At 44.2% G+C, this 16,772-nt stretch overlaps 1 long non-coding RNA gene across 2 annotated transcripts; it reads right to left on the bottom strand.

Annotated features, from left to right (window-relative positions):
* Positions 1-1,231: 1,231 nt before the first annotated feature.
* Positions 1,232-4,203, bottom strand: LOC148904648 (uncharacterized). Of its 2 annotated transcripts, none has more exons than XR_016118774.1 (2): positions 3,634-4,203; positions 1,232-1,712 (listed from the first exon to the last, which is right to left on the bottom strand). It is a non-coding gene; the product is annotated as an uncharacterized LOC148904648 (long non-coding RNA). The 2 variants fall into 2 exon arrangements; XR_016118773.1 differs by lacking the exon at positions 3,634-4,203 and adding an exon at positions 1,888-2,606.
* Positions 4,204-16,772: the final 12,569 nt, after the last annotated feature.

Below are 16,772 nucleotides of genomic sequence, written 5' to 3'. Positions count from 1 at the left end.
GATCTTGAGCTAATGGATTCTAACAGTCGTCTGACACTGCGGTTGGGATTTCCAAACAGTGGATCCTATTTCAAAATTAGTACCATATGTCTGGAATCTTTTCGATACAAAAACTGTCTTAGAAATAACTTTCGAAATACATTTGTAAGGTTTATCATATTATTGGTAATCGTTCAAAATTATCAAAGACGTCCTGGGAAAGCATTAAGCGGATTAGAGAGGTACCATCTAACACGACACGTGAACGTTGTAAAAGGTCACGGCCGGGGTCTGTCATTGGAAAAGATTGTTTGGGTCATAAGTCGGGGTTCGAGTTTGGCCGAGGCCAGTTCGGCTGGATTCGAAGTTGGTTCGTTAGGTTTCGTTGGTTACACATCTGTCATCGCTGAGTAAACAAATCGCCACCGTACATTTCACTTTAATCCTATTACACGAGCAGACGAGAGAACAATAGATTGGCCTTTCTTTTCCTACCCCTGTTCATTTTTGGTTATTCTAGGGGTTTTGGATTAACTTATTAACTTATTAACTTATTAACCGACGCGTACGCTTACGTAAGCGGTCACGAGGCAGGTATAGGATACAGTAGTTCGTTACGTACGATTGGACCGTTGGTCACAGCAGTATTTTGAATAAATCAAGCCAGCACATAACAGAACAGATGAGTAACAGTTTAAGCAGTTTCTAACGGCTAAAAAAACACCAATATAACGGAGTCTAACGGCTAAAAAACCACCAATTTTTGCCCTAGCGCCCTTAGTTTAACTAAACTGTAAACGAAAGTTTCCATTGTTCTTCCCACAGACATTCAAAGTTAAACATGGGACAGTTAAACATGGGATCGCAAAGCCTCAGCTAACACAATCGTTAAGTTTATATCCAGTTTCACTTTCATCTATTTATATATTTTAAACTGAATATACATTTCGCATTTTACAGTCTGTCGTTTCGCATTTTACAGATCTGTAAAATGCGAAATCCGCGTTTCGCATTTTATTGTGTCGTTTCGTTTCGTTTCGTTTCGTTTCGTTTCGTTTCGTTTCGTTTCGTTTCGTGGTTTATGGTAAGCCATTTTGTCGGGAATATAACGCCATACTGCTCGGCGGTCTGCGGTCTGCTCGGCGGTCTGATAAGAGAAAACAACTTGGACGCCATATTGGAATCTCTCTAGAAAACAAATGCGTTTCCAGAAGAATATAATCAAGAAGTCTTGGACTTACATCAAAAACAGTGAGGATAAGTTTTTTGTTTATTATTTTGTTTGCAATTTTGAACAGTTTCTTCAGCAGTTTATCGTTCGTTCAGCTATCATTACGAGTGTGTTGATCGTTGCCAGTTGTGCATGGTTTTGGTTGTACAACATTTCATAAATGTGCAACAAAGACTTTGGCAAACTCTCTACAGCATAACTGCGATATATTCAAAAAAGCTGTACAATTATCTGTATTTGTTCATCCCAATAAAAAGTCACATTTATCAAAGGAATGCAGGTCTCGTTATGCTTAATTCATTAATCATGTTGAGCACAAGCCTCGTGTTGTTTCGCGTGATCGAGAGCCAAGTAGAGTTCCATTCAAACAGCTCACTGGTCTTTTGCACAAAAGAAGTAGCTTTAGAAGTACTCTTACAACCAGACTTGTCTTTTGCGTAATTTTCCACGAACGCAAAGGTTAACTCAGGCAGGGAACTTATATCTTGTGAAGAGTTTTCGGCTGGTGTAAACAAACAAAAAAGAAAGTTTAAGTAAAAATATCAATCATAGCAGTGGTATGGACTCGAATTTCTCTTTCCATTTAAACCCTCTTTAGTATGAAGTTAACTTCTTCGTTTTTTATCATAAAAAGCCGCCGATTAGTTTGTTTAAAAGATAGTTTTTTTCAGACATACCTTCGTTAGCAGCCATTTTGTTTCTACTCCGACGCCGAAGCCGGCCGCAAAAGCGACGAACTCCACTCGAAACCGCGACGAATTCCACTTAGAACCCTCACTTTACAGACAAGTTCGAGTTGTATTAACTGAATATCTAGAAACGGAATGCTCTTGGGCTTGTGTTAACTATAATTCTTTGTTTGAAAGCACGCTTGTATGACCTTTAGATCTCTGTTGTTTACTGGAGAGCTTGCTCTCCAGTATGGCGTTGCTATGCGGTATCCAAGCACGTGATCTCTAGCTGCAAAAGGCCTATAGCCGCCATGTCTTTGTCTTTTGACTCTCTTGGGAATGCTTGCAACCCATCAATACCAATGGTATTCCTTTGAGAAGTTGCTGTTTCCCATCATGCAAACCGCACACCAAAAAACTTGGCTGGGGCTCCAAGTGCTTATACTTCATCAAATACACTATGGTAGCCCGAGTTCACGCCACGAAGGGCGTCTAGTTTAAAATGATACACATGTGGTGTACAGCTTGGTCCTCGCTAGGCGCATGAGCACAAGCATACAAGAGTGTACGTCTTTACTGGGAAAATTCAATGACATGAGCATATATAAGCCCAAGCATAAGAAAACGGAAACGTTGTGATCCTTATGTTTATGCTTGTGTCTTGCCGATGTCGCTAGTCAATCAGAGGTTACAATAACCATTCTCATGGAAAGCCAAATCGGTGTTACGGCATGACGTATCACATTGTTTCTCACATACAAAAAAACGGTTTTACAGGATCCAAAGGAATCATAATTTTTTGCTCCCGTTTAATGTGCATGTATATTTATTTTATTTTTACAATTAAATGCATTTCTCCTTTCATAACATTTCTACTAATTTAATTATTTGTTGCTCAGTGTTCTACTGCCTTACGGTAACCGAAACCGGTTTTACTGTACCGGATGCATAGGAATTTGCAATGAATGCATTTTCCTAGAGATTTATAGCTTCATATTGTGAAACTTTTATACACCACGTAATATTGATACTAGTTTAATACTAGTGCAGGACTGAACATGAGAAGGTTTCAGGGTCATGAATGATCTCTAAATATAGTCGCGAATGAAAAATGATGCCAGAATTCTGCTTTATTTAACAACATTTGACACGTCAAGTTTATTCAATGTTAGCAAAACAGGTTTGAGCTAGTTCTAATAGTAGACTCTATAGATGCAGTAGTATAGGGGATGGGGGTTCCAGCGCAACGACCATCGGAGGATTACCCGTCTAAAGTGAATTCCTCGATTCGTACCGCGATTACCCGCATCCCGTGTTTATATAGTTAAATATGTTAGTCTATATATGGAGTGCGAAGAATGTAAAGAGTTTGCTTATGATTTCTGTGTAAAGTGCTTGAAACCCAAGTTTGTACCTACTAAGCCAAATAAGTATATTTGTTGTGGTAAGAAAATGCAAATAGAAGATGACACGTCAGCACAGTGTTACGAATGTGGTAAGAATATTCGTAATGCCGTACCAAATGCCACCAGAGAGCAGTATTACGCCAATGGAGGTCGTAAGAAGACCCCATACAAAAGAATAAAATACTTTAGGGACTGGATGAGTCATATCCAAGGTTATCGACCGGTATATTTAGACGATGAAGTAAAGAAGAAAATCATAGACCACTTAGAAGAGCCAACCCCGCAAAGTCTACGGAAAACGCTGAAAAAATTAAAACTAGGGAAATATTACAAAGCTATCCCCTACCTTTTGTCTGAAATTACCGGTAAGTCTATTCCTGAGGTTTCTGATATGACAAAAGCCGAGTGGATGTTTTGTCGGCTGAATAAGGATATTCCTTATTATCCTGACGTAATTTACGAAATATTTTACAAAATAGACCCCAACCACCCCCTGTTAGGATGGATTCCGAGAAAATAAAAATGCAAAACTGGCGTTTATTTTGCCAGAAACCCCACTGGGGAATGCATCGCGCAGAACACCAAGCTATCCCCAGTGGGGTTTTTTGCATTTTGGGCTTACGGGGCTTATTTCATCCCGCGCCAGAGGCCCTCTAGTACATACACATATATCTTTCTTACGACCCACCAGAGGGTGAACTCCGGACAGCGTCCCGAGACACCCCCTGACTTTTCCAATCGCGAAACCCCCCATCGCGGGGTTGAATCGCACTTTCCACCCCTCCCCCCACGGTTGCTGTGAGTGGGGGAGGCTTTTTTTTCACTCACAGCAACCGGTCCAAATGCGTCTACAGCGAGGCTCGAACTCGGGACTTTAGGCCTCCCCAGCTCCAAAGTCCACGATCACAAGCGAACGCCAGACACACCTGGACGCTTATGTATGTGAAAATTATTATATTTAATTTGCATATTTTCTAGACTGACGTTCGATATGTAAATAGAATCCCGTCACGCTTTTTTCGAAGCAGATGTTTACTGAGCAAGCTTTCTTTGAAGCTCTTCTTTTGCCTCCTGGTAGATCTTTTTGCGAGATTCCTCGGAAAGATCTTTTACGACTGTTTTTTTATTCCTTATGCCCGTCTTTAATTTCTCGTATTTGTCTTCTTCGGCCAGAATAAGCGAGAATTCTACGTCGTCTATCTTTCTGTCACGCAAAGCCTTTGAGACAAGATCGGTAATAGTATTTACTTTAGCCCTAGATAGAGCTATTGTCGTGTCATGCTTGGATATTTTCGTGGATAGCTTTTTCATAATACCCGTAGCAACAGCAGAAATAATACCACAGGCTGCCCCAACGCCGGCCAAAGGAACTCCAACGATTATTCCCGGCCCAGTAAGCGAAGTAGCAACGCCGGAGCCCGTTACACAACGGATATGGATCCTGAAGTTATCGCAATCTTATGTAGCGTACTCCGGGCTCTAACGTACTTTTTTCGGACTTTTTCGTAGTGTTTTGTTTGCCCTTCCAAGTAAGCCAGGATTAAGTTCGCTTTATTAAGCCTGAAGTTTTCGGCATTCATTTCGTTAGGTCCCTCCCTAGGTAAATCAGGATAAAGTGGAGGTGCTGAAGGTATAACATCCATTATATATACTAATGTACGACGCTTTTGGGAATGATATTGAGGAGCAGCCACATCACGATAATCGAGATTACTGGAATTGGAGAGCATTTAGGAAGATGTTTCCGCATGCAGACCCTAGTAAGTTCGAAAGGAGACCCGATGGGATTTACTATAACGGTTCTAGGATGTACAGTAATGAGGATTTGAAACCTACGCTGGTCGATCAGATAGACAATCAACTGAAGAATTCTGGTTATGTTGAACATAAGCCTAAGCCAACGCCAACATATGTTGAACACAAGCCCGTGCAAGGTTGGTCAAAGGAATTATTGCTTGGTACCAGTACTTATCCGATACCCGCAGTTACGTTTAATGAGCATCCAAGCTTGGACCTAACGTTGAACATGCGGATCTCAAACAACCATTCCTTTCCGTTAAAGGTGCGAGATATTTTCAAAAACGTTCCCATTGTTCATACCACCGCTAAGGAATCTCATGAATGGTTAAGTGGTCCTAACATGCGTTATTGGCCGCAGCAACTAAACTTTGCGGTTTGGTGTGCCACTAGCGGCTGTGGTGTAAGTGCAAACTTGATGAAGAATTCAATATTTATGTTTCATTTTCACTTCACGGTTAGAAGAATACTGCATGAAATGGGTGTTATTGCGCTGCCGGGAGATGCCACGTTTTATCCAAGAGATAATAAATACAGCGTGCCGGCTTATGACAGACTCTGTAAGGAGTTTGGCGTTGTAGGGAAGGATTTCCGATGCACTGCCGGCGCTAACAATGGTCTGGGACATATTTGGGCTTATTGGGGGATTGGTGGACACGAGCTAAGTGATAAGGAAGTTCATGCGCTGCAGTTGCGATGGAATACTGGGTATCACAAAGAAACTCACGACAGTAGCACCTTCTTCGAGCCAAATGCCAAAACCACTAAGGAAGTCAGAGACGGACCTCTGTTCAAAGACGAGGGCGGTAAGTATGGTGGAGCTAACCCGCTGATTGTCAAAATTACCAACGACGAGCAAACAAAGCAATACTTTAATTTCATACCCCCAGAAGGTAAAGGACTAACCAAAGCCGGCCTTGCCCGTTTGAACCGCAGCATAGAAGCTTACGTGTATTCTATCCTTGGAGCCCAAGTAAATACCCGATCAAGTATAATTGGGAATACGGGTGCCGCAGAAGAAACGCGAGCCGAAGCTTTGATTCTATTCGAAAGTTCAATCTTGGAGGGCGACATTAGCAAGGGCGTACAGCGTTACCAACTAGCCATACAAAATTCTAAGGCGAGGTTGGACTACGCAGTAGCCCCGGGTTGTTGGTTAATGCCCAGTAATTTATCTATAAATACTGGCTCTGTAGTAGGATACAACAATAAACTGCAGCGAGCTACTAAGGATATGAAGTTTGGGGCGAATGACGTGAACTCTGACACTCTTAGGAACATTCCTCACTTCGTAGAGAAGCCAAAAAAGTCACACGAAACGAAGCTACCCGTAGTTAAGAAACCATCAAAGAAGGTTATGCCTGCGATACCCGAGGAATATGACCATAACTTACTAAAGGCCGGCTTAGCAGCTGCAAGCATTGGTCTGAGCTATTATATATGGCGATGAACAACCCCTACGTAGCTGGAGTAGATTGTGTCTATACGACTTACACAGGCGAGAAAAAATACACCCAGGCGTCTTGGGTTGATGTCACGGGCATGTCCGTGAATTTGAATTACTCAGGAAAGAAATTGATCCTTTGTAGTATTTGCATTGGTACGAGCAGCCATGCCAACGTCGGCTTTAGGTTCCTGGATGAGAATGGCGTACTGCAGCCTATGAGAAATAAGACAAACAACAGGGAGCCTGCGCATTTCTCCGTAGAGCCCACCACGACCAGCGCAGAAAATCTATCTGTTTGGACTTTCCACATGGTGGCCGATTGCCATGGGAAGGTAAAGCTGCAGATAAGAGTAGACGATACGGGAAAGGTTGCGGTAAATAGCATAGAAAATCAAAGGGATACAGCCTACAATCACGCTACCATTAGCACTCTTACGGTGATTAGTCTTTAAATATATGAACCCACACGCGAAGGAAGATTGGTTTCTCCATTACCTGGAGGAGAAGGACTACTTAGAACAGCATTGGTATGACACCGGGCTGTGGGTGAAGGTTGGGGGCCTGGGATTAATCATGTGTACTATTAGTATTTCAACGGCGTATTCATGTAAAGCCGGGTTTAGGATTGTCGATGAGAATGACCATCCATTACTACCTTACAGAAAGAAAGATAATAATAGGAACCCAGTTCATTTCTCGTCGGAACCCCCACCACCGACTGTAGAAGACTTAACACCAGTAAGTTTTCACATGATAGTCAATTGCCAATATGCGAAGTTACAAGTTCTCCCCAACCGCGTTGCCTACCTTCGGATAAATGCCGCCACAGTAAAGGCAAACCCCCCGACTGACGCAGCTTGGAATCATAAGACCATTAGCACCATGACCGCCATACCGCTAGTTCCGCATTATCAAGGCGGCGCGAATACTATCTTTACTTATCCCCAGTCGAGGACGCCTCGGGCGCCCGACGACGATAAGCCACCAGTAACATACAAGGATAAGATTAACCCTTCATCTTCTTCAGGAGTACCACTCCAATAGCTACGACTAATGTCCAAATGTTATTCCCCACAAACTTTAGCAGTTCTCCGCCGGCCCTAAGTGCCAAGGAAACAACCGAACCCAGCAGCCCAGGAAGACCGGCTGCCATCTTTTTTCCTAAGTCCGTCAGCCCATTGCCTAATTTCTTTACGCCCGCGCCTGTAGCCTTAAGCGCGGACAAGATCACGCCTACTACGCTCGAAATAGCGACCGCAAATGCCAGCGGAAGACCATACTTCAAAAGGGCTCTTTTTACCTTTTCCTTGGTGGTAAGTCCCAATTCTCTTTCCAGGTTGTCCTTTTGCGCTTGTAATTCCGCGACTCTTTCCTGAAGGGCTTCTAATTCCCTTTGTGCTGCCTCCCTTTCCTCTTCGGGACGAGTTTGGTCATTGATTATTTCCTGCTGCCGCTCTATTTGTCCCTCCAGGTCTTCAATAGCCTGATCTCTTTGCCGGATTTGTTCTTCCTTAGTGTTAATTTCGGCAACCAACTGCCGCCGTTCCTCTAAAGAGCCAGCTATGGTGGTACGTAAGTTCTTGGCTTCTTCCTTGCTTATGTCTAGGTCTTGCAGGGCAAGTTCGAAGGCCTTTTGGGCTTGGTCCCTATCGCGTAGGGCTTTGTCTGTTTGTTCTCTCATTTCTATTATTCTTTGGTTTTTATCGTTAAGTTCTCTCTTTTGAGCGTCGAGGAGTAGTCGGTTTTGTCGCATGTATTCTGCCTCCCTTTCCTCCATTGTTTCCTTTAGTCCTTCGACTTCCCTTATCGCTTCGATGCCTTTTTGTTGCCGCTGCATTAGGGTCTTGAACTTTTCAAAGTCTTCGCTGGTGTTTTCATCGTTTTCTCTTAGTCTTTCCACCAAATTAGGTCTTCCTAATGCGTTTTTGATTTCTTTTGGGAGATTACTGGTGAGCCTGTCGGAGTCTCTCCTTTGGTAGAGATTATACCACTTATCCCTTCCTTGATACTGGATTTGAATTTGCCCCTTATCTCCGGTTTGGAAATTAAGGCGGGTCAAGTCCACATTTGGAAATTTCTCCCTTACGTCGTCTAAAAGCCCCCTTAGCATTTCAGTTCTTAGGTCCGTGGAATCCAAGTTTTGCAATTCCAAATATTCTGGAATAGGTCGCCCTAGGTTCCTTGATTGCCACTTATCCTCTAAGGAACGCCAGGCCTCGCGGGCCCTGCTGCCATATTTGCGTCTTAGCTTGTCAAAAAGGCCCCGCCCGTCAACGTTGTCATCAGGAAGTAAAGACTCGTATTCTTCGTCGTTAATGTCTACTTGACCTTCTTCGGTAAGGGGGTCAAAATCCGTTCCTTCTACTTCCATTATATATGATAAGCTCAAAGTTAAACCCCAACGTATTACCTAAGCAAGTAGGTGGGTTAAAAGCAGAACGCACCTTTCACCGGGTCACCTTTACCCCCAGCAGCGCTAAGCCAGGGGAAACCTTGTACGTAGGCGTACCCCGCCTAACGGATAACCTAGTCCTAGTACCCGGTACCTTGGCTTTAAGGTTCGACCTAGCGGTACAGTCAAGCCCCACAGATGAAAGGATTATCGTTAACAACGTGGGTCGCAACATTGTTTCTAAGATGCGCGTAAAGTTCGCCGGGGAATCGCTATTAGATTTGAATAGGTACGATCTGTATACCACGTACAAAGACTTATGGTTGACGGCCTTTGACCGCGCGCAAAGGATAGAACAAGGAATTGGTAGTGTCATTCTACGTAAGGTACGCACACCTACGAAAACGCAACCTACTGACGGCAGCGGAGAAACCGCAGTGGCAGACGCAAAGCGAATAAAGACCGCCTATGGTAGCAAGTATGTCATACCACTGGACTTTGAAGTAATCACGAATCACGGTGTGTATTACCCAAGACAGTTATCCGAGTTACAGTTTGAAGTAACCTTAGCAGATGCTAATAACATCATTGGTGCGCTAAGCACTGCACTTACCACAACAACCCCATACTCTATTACCAACTTAGAGCTACAGTACGAAACGGTGTACAGCGAAGAGCTGGCCCGTAGCGCTGGCATGGAATACAGCTCCGGAAAGGCATTCCTTTACGACCACGTAGTGATGTATAAGACGTTTAGCTTCTTGGATAAGACGGATGAGGTTATTAACCAAAGTATTAACCTCCCCCGAAGAAGTCTCACGGGGTTGATGTTGGTGTTTGCCAAACCCTACGAGGCTGGTAAGCGCGACTCCGAAGCCTTTCACAACCCTAACATTACTAACGTAGGGGTCAACATAAACGGCGTTCCAAACAAGGTCTACTCGCAGGGAATAAAGCCCGCAGACGTGTACAGGGAGGCAATGCGCAAGTTTGGCGACCAAATTAGCCCCGAGGAATTCTTTAAGGATAAGTATGCGCTGTGGATTGACATGCGCACCATTAACGACGAAGACCTACATGGCCAGGGTTTACGTCTAGTAAATACGCAGGATGGCATAACATTGGAGATCAAGCGCACCAAGAACACCGATGCCGGCGACGGCGACAAAATAAACTGCTACGTCTTCGTGGTGTCTGACGCGCAACTGAGCGTAGAAATGAATCAGCTAAAGAGCGTTGCCTATTGATCCACTCGCTCATCCTTTTGATAAAAAAATATCGTTTGGTATATAATGCTTCGCGTATTCGAAAACAACGAAACCAAACTGCAATGCATAGTGCAAGGCGATAAACTATACTTCAAAGCAAAGGAAGTGGCGCTGGCGTTGGGTTACGAACGCCCAAAAGATGCAATTAAGGTGCATGTTCGTGAAAAGTATAAGGTAAAGCTTAGCGAACTTAGAGTGGAGGTGAATCGCCTCCCCTCGTATTCACAGCCTAATTCCCTGTACGTAACCGAATCTGGGTTGTATCAACTAATATTTAGCTCTAAGATGCCAACGACAGAGACATTCCAGGATTGGGTCCTCGAGGACGTTCTTCCCGCATTGAGAAAGACAGGTAAGTATGAAATAGAAAGGCGGTTCGATAGTCCTAACAAGTTAGTCTTCAAAATGGAAAATGAGTTTGACCTGCATAAGAAAGTCGTGGACTACATACGCCGCTTCTACCCACAGATGCTCTTAGCGCCCGGCTTAGGGGAATTGCAGGATTCTGACAGCAAACGCATAAAATGCTGGCAGAAGGGTTATCAAAGGGGTCAACCCGACCTCTTAATACTGAACGCGCATTTAAGGTATGAAGGGCTTTGCATCGAATTAAAGACGCCGAAAGGAAATGGCATACTCTCCGCAGACCAACGCAAGATAATTTCGCAGTATGACGCGAATGGTTACCTGAACATGGTTAGCAACGATTATGACGTCATCTGTCGTGCCCTTAGCAACTACGCGGAAGGCATCCGTATTCCCTGTCGGTGGTGCTGCAAACGCTTCAAGACTACGGAGACAAGGGCAACGCATTTAAGAATATTTCATAGATATAATGATCGTCAACCAAATACACTGGCGTGACCTGATTTGCGGTAAAGCATACGAAATAAAAAATTACGTCGTCTTCGAAGACATCGACCGTTTACGGTTAGTCCTCAAAGACTTAGAAGGCAAGGAATATTCCCTTTGGGCGCCGGATTGCGTGCGGTACGTAATTCAGGGCGAGGAATTCACCCACTTACGCAGCTATGGTAAGGTAAATGGCCGATGGAAGTTTGACATTGAAAGAAGAGTCACTCCATCTCCTCTTTGTAGTTAAGCGCGTCTGCTAAAGTCCGCTGCGCTTTAGGATCCGCGGAGCACAAATGCCCCACAAAGGATCCTTCGGAGAATACCCTGTCGCAATGAAGGCAGGTGTATTTTTTACGCGGTTCGGGTATCGGTGGCTTACGAGGGGTAATGCAGTCGGCAGGTAGTTCGCATGTAATACAGTCCATATATTGAAAGGGCGATTAGGAATCCTCCCAGAAAGGCAGCTGCGTAGGCTAGCATATACCTTTAAAAGGGGTCCTTATTTTTATCGTTGATTTGTTGAGGTATTGTTGATCCCTAACAAACAACAATAAAAATAAGATCAGGATTTGAGACTCTTTGCACAAACCCTGCTTTACTATTAAAGGCCCCAAGAAATGCTATTGCGTATCATATATTTCAAAGAGTGTCTCAGAATGTTGACAATAAGGTTAAATCTTTGTTAAGGAAACTATTTCAAGGAGTGTCTCAGAATGTTGACGTTTAGGTTAAATCTTTGTTAAGACACCCCAGAAACTATTTCAAAAGTGTCTCAGAATGTTGACGTTTAGGTTAAATCTTTGTTAAGACAGTTGAAGATATGTTCCTCTTCTCTAACACAACCACAACGATCGCACTCCTGCCTCCAATACTCCCTTTTAGTCCACGGAACGCCTTCGGCACGTTCAAAAGAGGGGAAAGTACGGACTATCTTCTTATGGTAATCTATGCGATTCCTTAAGTAATCCTCTTTATGTGGGCAGCGACACATCAAATCCGCACATTGGTAGCAATCCACGCCTTCCAAGTCGTAAGCGCGGGAGAGAAACCTATAATTCACTTCATGCGTTCTCCGGTGCGTCTGTAAACGTTGACGACTACTAAGTATCTTATTACAGAAACTACACTGTCTGGTTCGCCCCTTTTCAGATGCTGCTGCATTTCGAAGGGGTTGTGGAATTCCTTATTACAGTCCTTACAAAGCCCACAAATGCGTTTATCCTGATGTTGTTGCATCTTTTGAACGGTGCTGAATTCCTTACCGCAATCCTTACAAGCGCGGCTAAGGGGTTTCTTTGTACAAACGCCGCGACGAACGTGGTATTGAAGTCTTTGTTTGGTGCTGAACACCTTCTTACACAACAAGCAGTCCATATATACTTAACAATATCTTAGCCTCCATTTAACATCCTTAACAAAGATTTAACCTTATTGTCAACATTCTGAGACACTCTTTGAAATAGTTTCCACATATACTTAACAAAGATTTAACCTTATTGTAAACATTCTAAGACACTTTTTAAATAGTTTCCAGGCATCCTTAACAAAGATTTAACCTTATTGTCAACATTCTAAGACACTTTTTAAATAGTTTCCAGGCATCCTTAACAAAGATTTAACCTTATTGTTAACATTCTACGGGGGATATCGCATGAAGTCCTTAACGGACTCCTTAGCCCACGTCGCCATCGTCACCAGCGCGCCAAACCGTTCTGCACGCTTCAGACCGCACATTTCATCGTACAATTCCTGCACGCGCTCTTTTAACCGGTCTATCTCCTCCCTTTGCATTTCTATGGTGTCTTTTTTATCCATTGCGTCGGCGGCAATCCTTCTTACTGCTTCCACTGGCTCCATCTATATATGAACCCAGATCACATGCCTTGTAACGCTCTGATAGTAGGACCCACCGGCTGCGGAAAGACCCAGTTCGTGGTAGAGCAGCTATTAGGACCCTTTAGATACCGATTCGACTACATAGTGCTATTATGCCCCACCTACGTGAATAACCGCACCTGGACGGGCATAGGAGTGAAAGATGACGACTTCTTCGTAGATATCTTAGACCCTAACGAGTTATCCAGCCATCTTAAGTTTTGGCACAAACAATTCCCTAAAGATACGCAGACGCTCCTCATATTGGATGACATTGCCTGTGGGGACGACGTAAAAAGACGCACTTCCGAGCTCGTTAAACTCGCCTTCAGCGGTAGGCATGACAATATCAGCGTTTGGTTGCTTTCCAAGCAGCTTACCAGTGTCTCTAAACCCTTCAGGGAAAACATAGGCTCTCTCGTAGTATTTTATACTCCAAGTAAGTCTGATCTGGAAACCATCCTTTCTGACTACGGCGGTGAGATATCCAAGGAACAGTTACACGAATACATGCGGCATCTAAAGACGCACCAACATTCCAAAATGATCTTCTCTTTGAGGTTTCCGTATTCCATTAACATATATGGACATTGAGCAGCTCTTAGATGAAGTCCCCACGCAGCTAGATGAAAGTAACCTCAAGGAACAACTTAACATCCTTGTGTCATCTGGGAAGTGCAAGGAAATGATAGGCAAGGAACTTACCCATGAGCAGGTTAATAAGCTGTCGGAAGAGGAGGTTAAGAAGTTCCATAAGAGGTACGAGGCTGCCCTTGCAAGTAAGACCACGGACGCCGTAGCAGACTCAGCCATTAAGCTGGCCACCAAGCTTCTCGGACTTGCGCTGCCCATAGACGACGTGGAGCAACTGCGGAAGGACATTAGCGAGGACTATGTTATTGCCCAAGAACTTAAGATAACCTGCGGGTGGTTGTCGTTGAAGTGTGGTAAGTTAATGGCAGTCGCCTCTGCGGTACTTCACGTAGCTCAGCATGTCGACTTGAAGGAACTTACGACGTCTTGGAAGGACTTCAAGAAGGACAGAGAAGTCGAAAAGGTCTTCCAGGCAGCACTTGTTGAGGTACCTGATCAAGTCGCCTCAAGTACTTAGTCAAGTCGTCCTTAAGTACTTGGTTAGGTCGCGCCCAGGTTATTTCCAAGTCGTCCTTAAGTCATTCTCAAGTACTTATCAAGTCCTTCAAGTCCTTAGATATAAATGAGTGAACCAGAGTCGAAGGTAGAGCAGCCCGAGCAAAAGATTACCAAGGTTAAATCTCCAGGCAGAGTTGCCGCGGGAAAGAAGCTCGCGGAGATGAATAAAAAGAACAAAGCCAAAAAAGAAGAAAAGGTGGAGGAAAAAGAAGAGGAATCCTTTATTAATCCTGGGTACGTCATCGGCGCGTTAGGAGTTGCTATAGCAGCAGGTAGCCTTTACTTACAATGGCGGGCAACGAAAAAGGTAGAACCGCCAACATATCACGCGCCCGTCCACGCACCCGTGGAGCCGGCTGTTAGAAAAAGTAAGATCCCTGAAATGGAGTAATAACCTTCTCGCTTTGTAATATAATGTCAACCGCGTTATTGAAAACTGTTGAAGAAGCAGCTATTATTACTTCCATCGTTGCGGGTATTGGTTGGGTAGGTAAGAAAGTGCTCAAAGAAGACTTTACTGAAGACCCAAGCAAGAGCTTCGCTAATTTCGCCAAAATGACCGCTGCCGTAGGCGGGGCTATCATGGTAAAGGATTACCTACGGAAGGAAAAGTACCTGCCAACGACATAACTCGTGAAAATCCCTGTGATTTTCTAATATATAATGGCTAGCGTGGTCGTAGGTGGAGTCGTTGCAGCTTTAGCATTCACTGGAGCTAATTATGGTGGTCAATATTTGGATAGATTAGTTAGAGGTGATCGCAGCGGAGATTTAGCCGCCGAAAGGAAGATACACGACTTAGCGCTGGAGAAATATCAGCAGGACGTGGCAGCTTGGAATGAAAAAAGACAAGCTTACAGGGATTGGTTGGACAAGAACTACCAAGACAAAATGCAGGCGGATAAGAACTTCGAAAATACAGACTACGCCTTTAAGCTCTATGCGCAAGCACACCCCGCGGCATTAACGGGGTTAAGAAAGCCTCAGTTTAAGAATTACTATCAGCCTTCTAAGAAACAAAAAGATAGTGAGTTGGTATTCGTGGGAGTTGCAGGGCCGGCGGGAGGCGTAGCTTTGGCGTATCTAATATAATGATCGTCTTTTTGGAAAGCGATAAAAATAACTTTACCACTTATTTGAATTCCCCCATTAAAGCCCATAAAGTTCGGTTGGTTAGTTGCTCTTTGTACAATTCTTGGTATAATTTAGTCAATGCCTTGATCACTGAGCATAAAGGCGGCGGCAATTATCAAGGCGTAATGCTGCCCGATGGACATTACACACCAATCACCCTTGCTAAGGAGCTCGCCAAGCGCGGTTATACTCTTACCACGGGATTGCCGCACGAAATGACCCTCAAACATAATATGCCAAACTATTCAGTAACTTTTGGAAAGTCTGACCCATTGGGATCTTTATTATGTGCCTCGGGCAAAACAATTACCGACACAGCCATACCTGTGAAATGGAAAGTCGCATCCTCTTACGAAGTCTATTGCGACTTGGTCCATAGTTACAACAATGGAGAAAAGTCTTCTCTTATGTCCAAGTTTCTACCCAAAGGTAATCCATTTGACCCAGTAGAATACACTCCCATTTCTTTAAGCTATGATTTGTCTAATTTGGTAGAAAGCATAAACATCACCATTAAAGTGGACGGAAAGACGGTGGATTTCAACGGGCGAAAGATCAATCTTGTTTTGGAATTCATATAATGGGCCGCGTAGAGGACAAACTCAAAAGGATTTACTATGGGCCTGAGGGCTATTGGAGAGGAGCGTCAGCTATCAAGAAACTTGCAGCCGTGGCCAGGGTATCAGAGGAAACGGCTAAGAACTGGCTAAGAAAACAAACCCTCTGGCAGGTTTATCTTCCCGTGCCTAAGTACATTCCCAGGCCCAGCTTCACCGTAAATGCCCCCAATGAAGTTCATCAGGCAGATTTGCTTTTCTTACCACATGACAAGGTGAGAAAAAAGACCTATAGGTACGCTTTGACCGTAGTCGATATCGCAAGCAGATACAAGGACGCCGAACCCATAACCAGTAAGGATTCTGGGGAAGTCGCAGAAGCCCTAGGTAGGATTTATAAGCGCGTCTTGAAATGGCCTAAGCTGCTGCAAGTGGATGCGGGGACGGAGTTCATGGGCGTGGTTACTAAGACCCTGAAAGACCACGACACCAAGATTAGGAGAGCCGAAGCAGAGTACCACAGGGGTCAGAGCATCGTCGAAAGATTTAATAAGACCCTGGCCGAGCGTCTCTTTGGGTACCAGTATTGGAAAGAGCTGGAAGATCCCTCCAAACGCAACAGGGAATGGACTCAGAGGCTCCCCCAGGTCATCGCGGCTTTGAACAACGAGGCGGCCAGGGCTACGGGAATAAAACCCAAGGATGCCATAAAAAAGAAACACGTGGAACACAAGTCCTTCGTCAGAAGTTCGAGGGCGGTCTTCCCCCAGGAAAAGAGATTAGGTGATGTCACGGTTCGATATCTCTATGAGCCGGGTGAATTAGAAGGAGGATCCAAAAGAGCTACGGATCCTAATTGGTCTTTGGAAACTTACCAGATCCGAAGTGCGATAGCTAAGAAGGGTCAGCCCATCTTGTATTATCTTCATGATGGTCCCACGCGTGGGTTCGTCAAAGAAGAACTGCTTATCGTGTGATGTCCGAATGCTATCGTATGGATACCATCAT

This window comes from Actinia tenebrosa, unplaced genomic scaffold (genome assembly GCF_029948245.1).
Source record: "Actinia tenebrosa isolate PJP-AT-01 unplaced genomic scaffold, QUT_ActTen_1.0 PGA_scaffold9__36_contigs__length_13948895, whole genome shotgun sequence".
In the NCBI taxonomy this organism is placed as follows: Eukaryota; Metazoa; Cnidaria; class Anthozoa; order Actiniaria; family Actiniidae; genus Actinia; species Actinia tenebrosa.
This window is presented reverse-complemented; position numbering and strand designations above follow the sequence as displayed.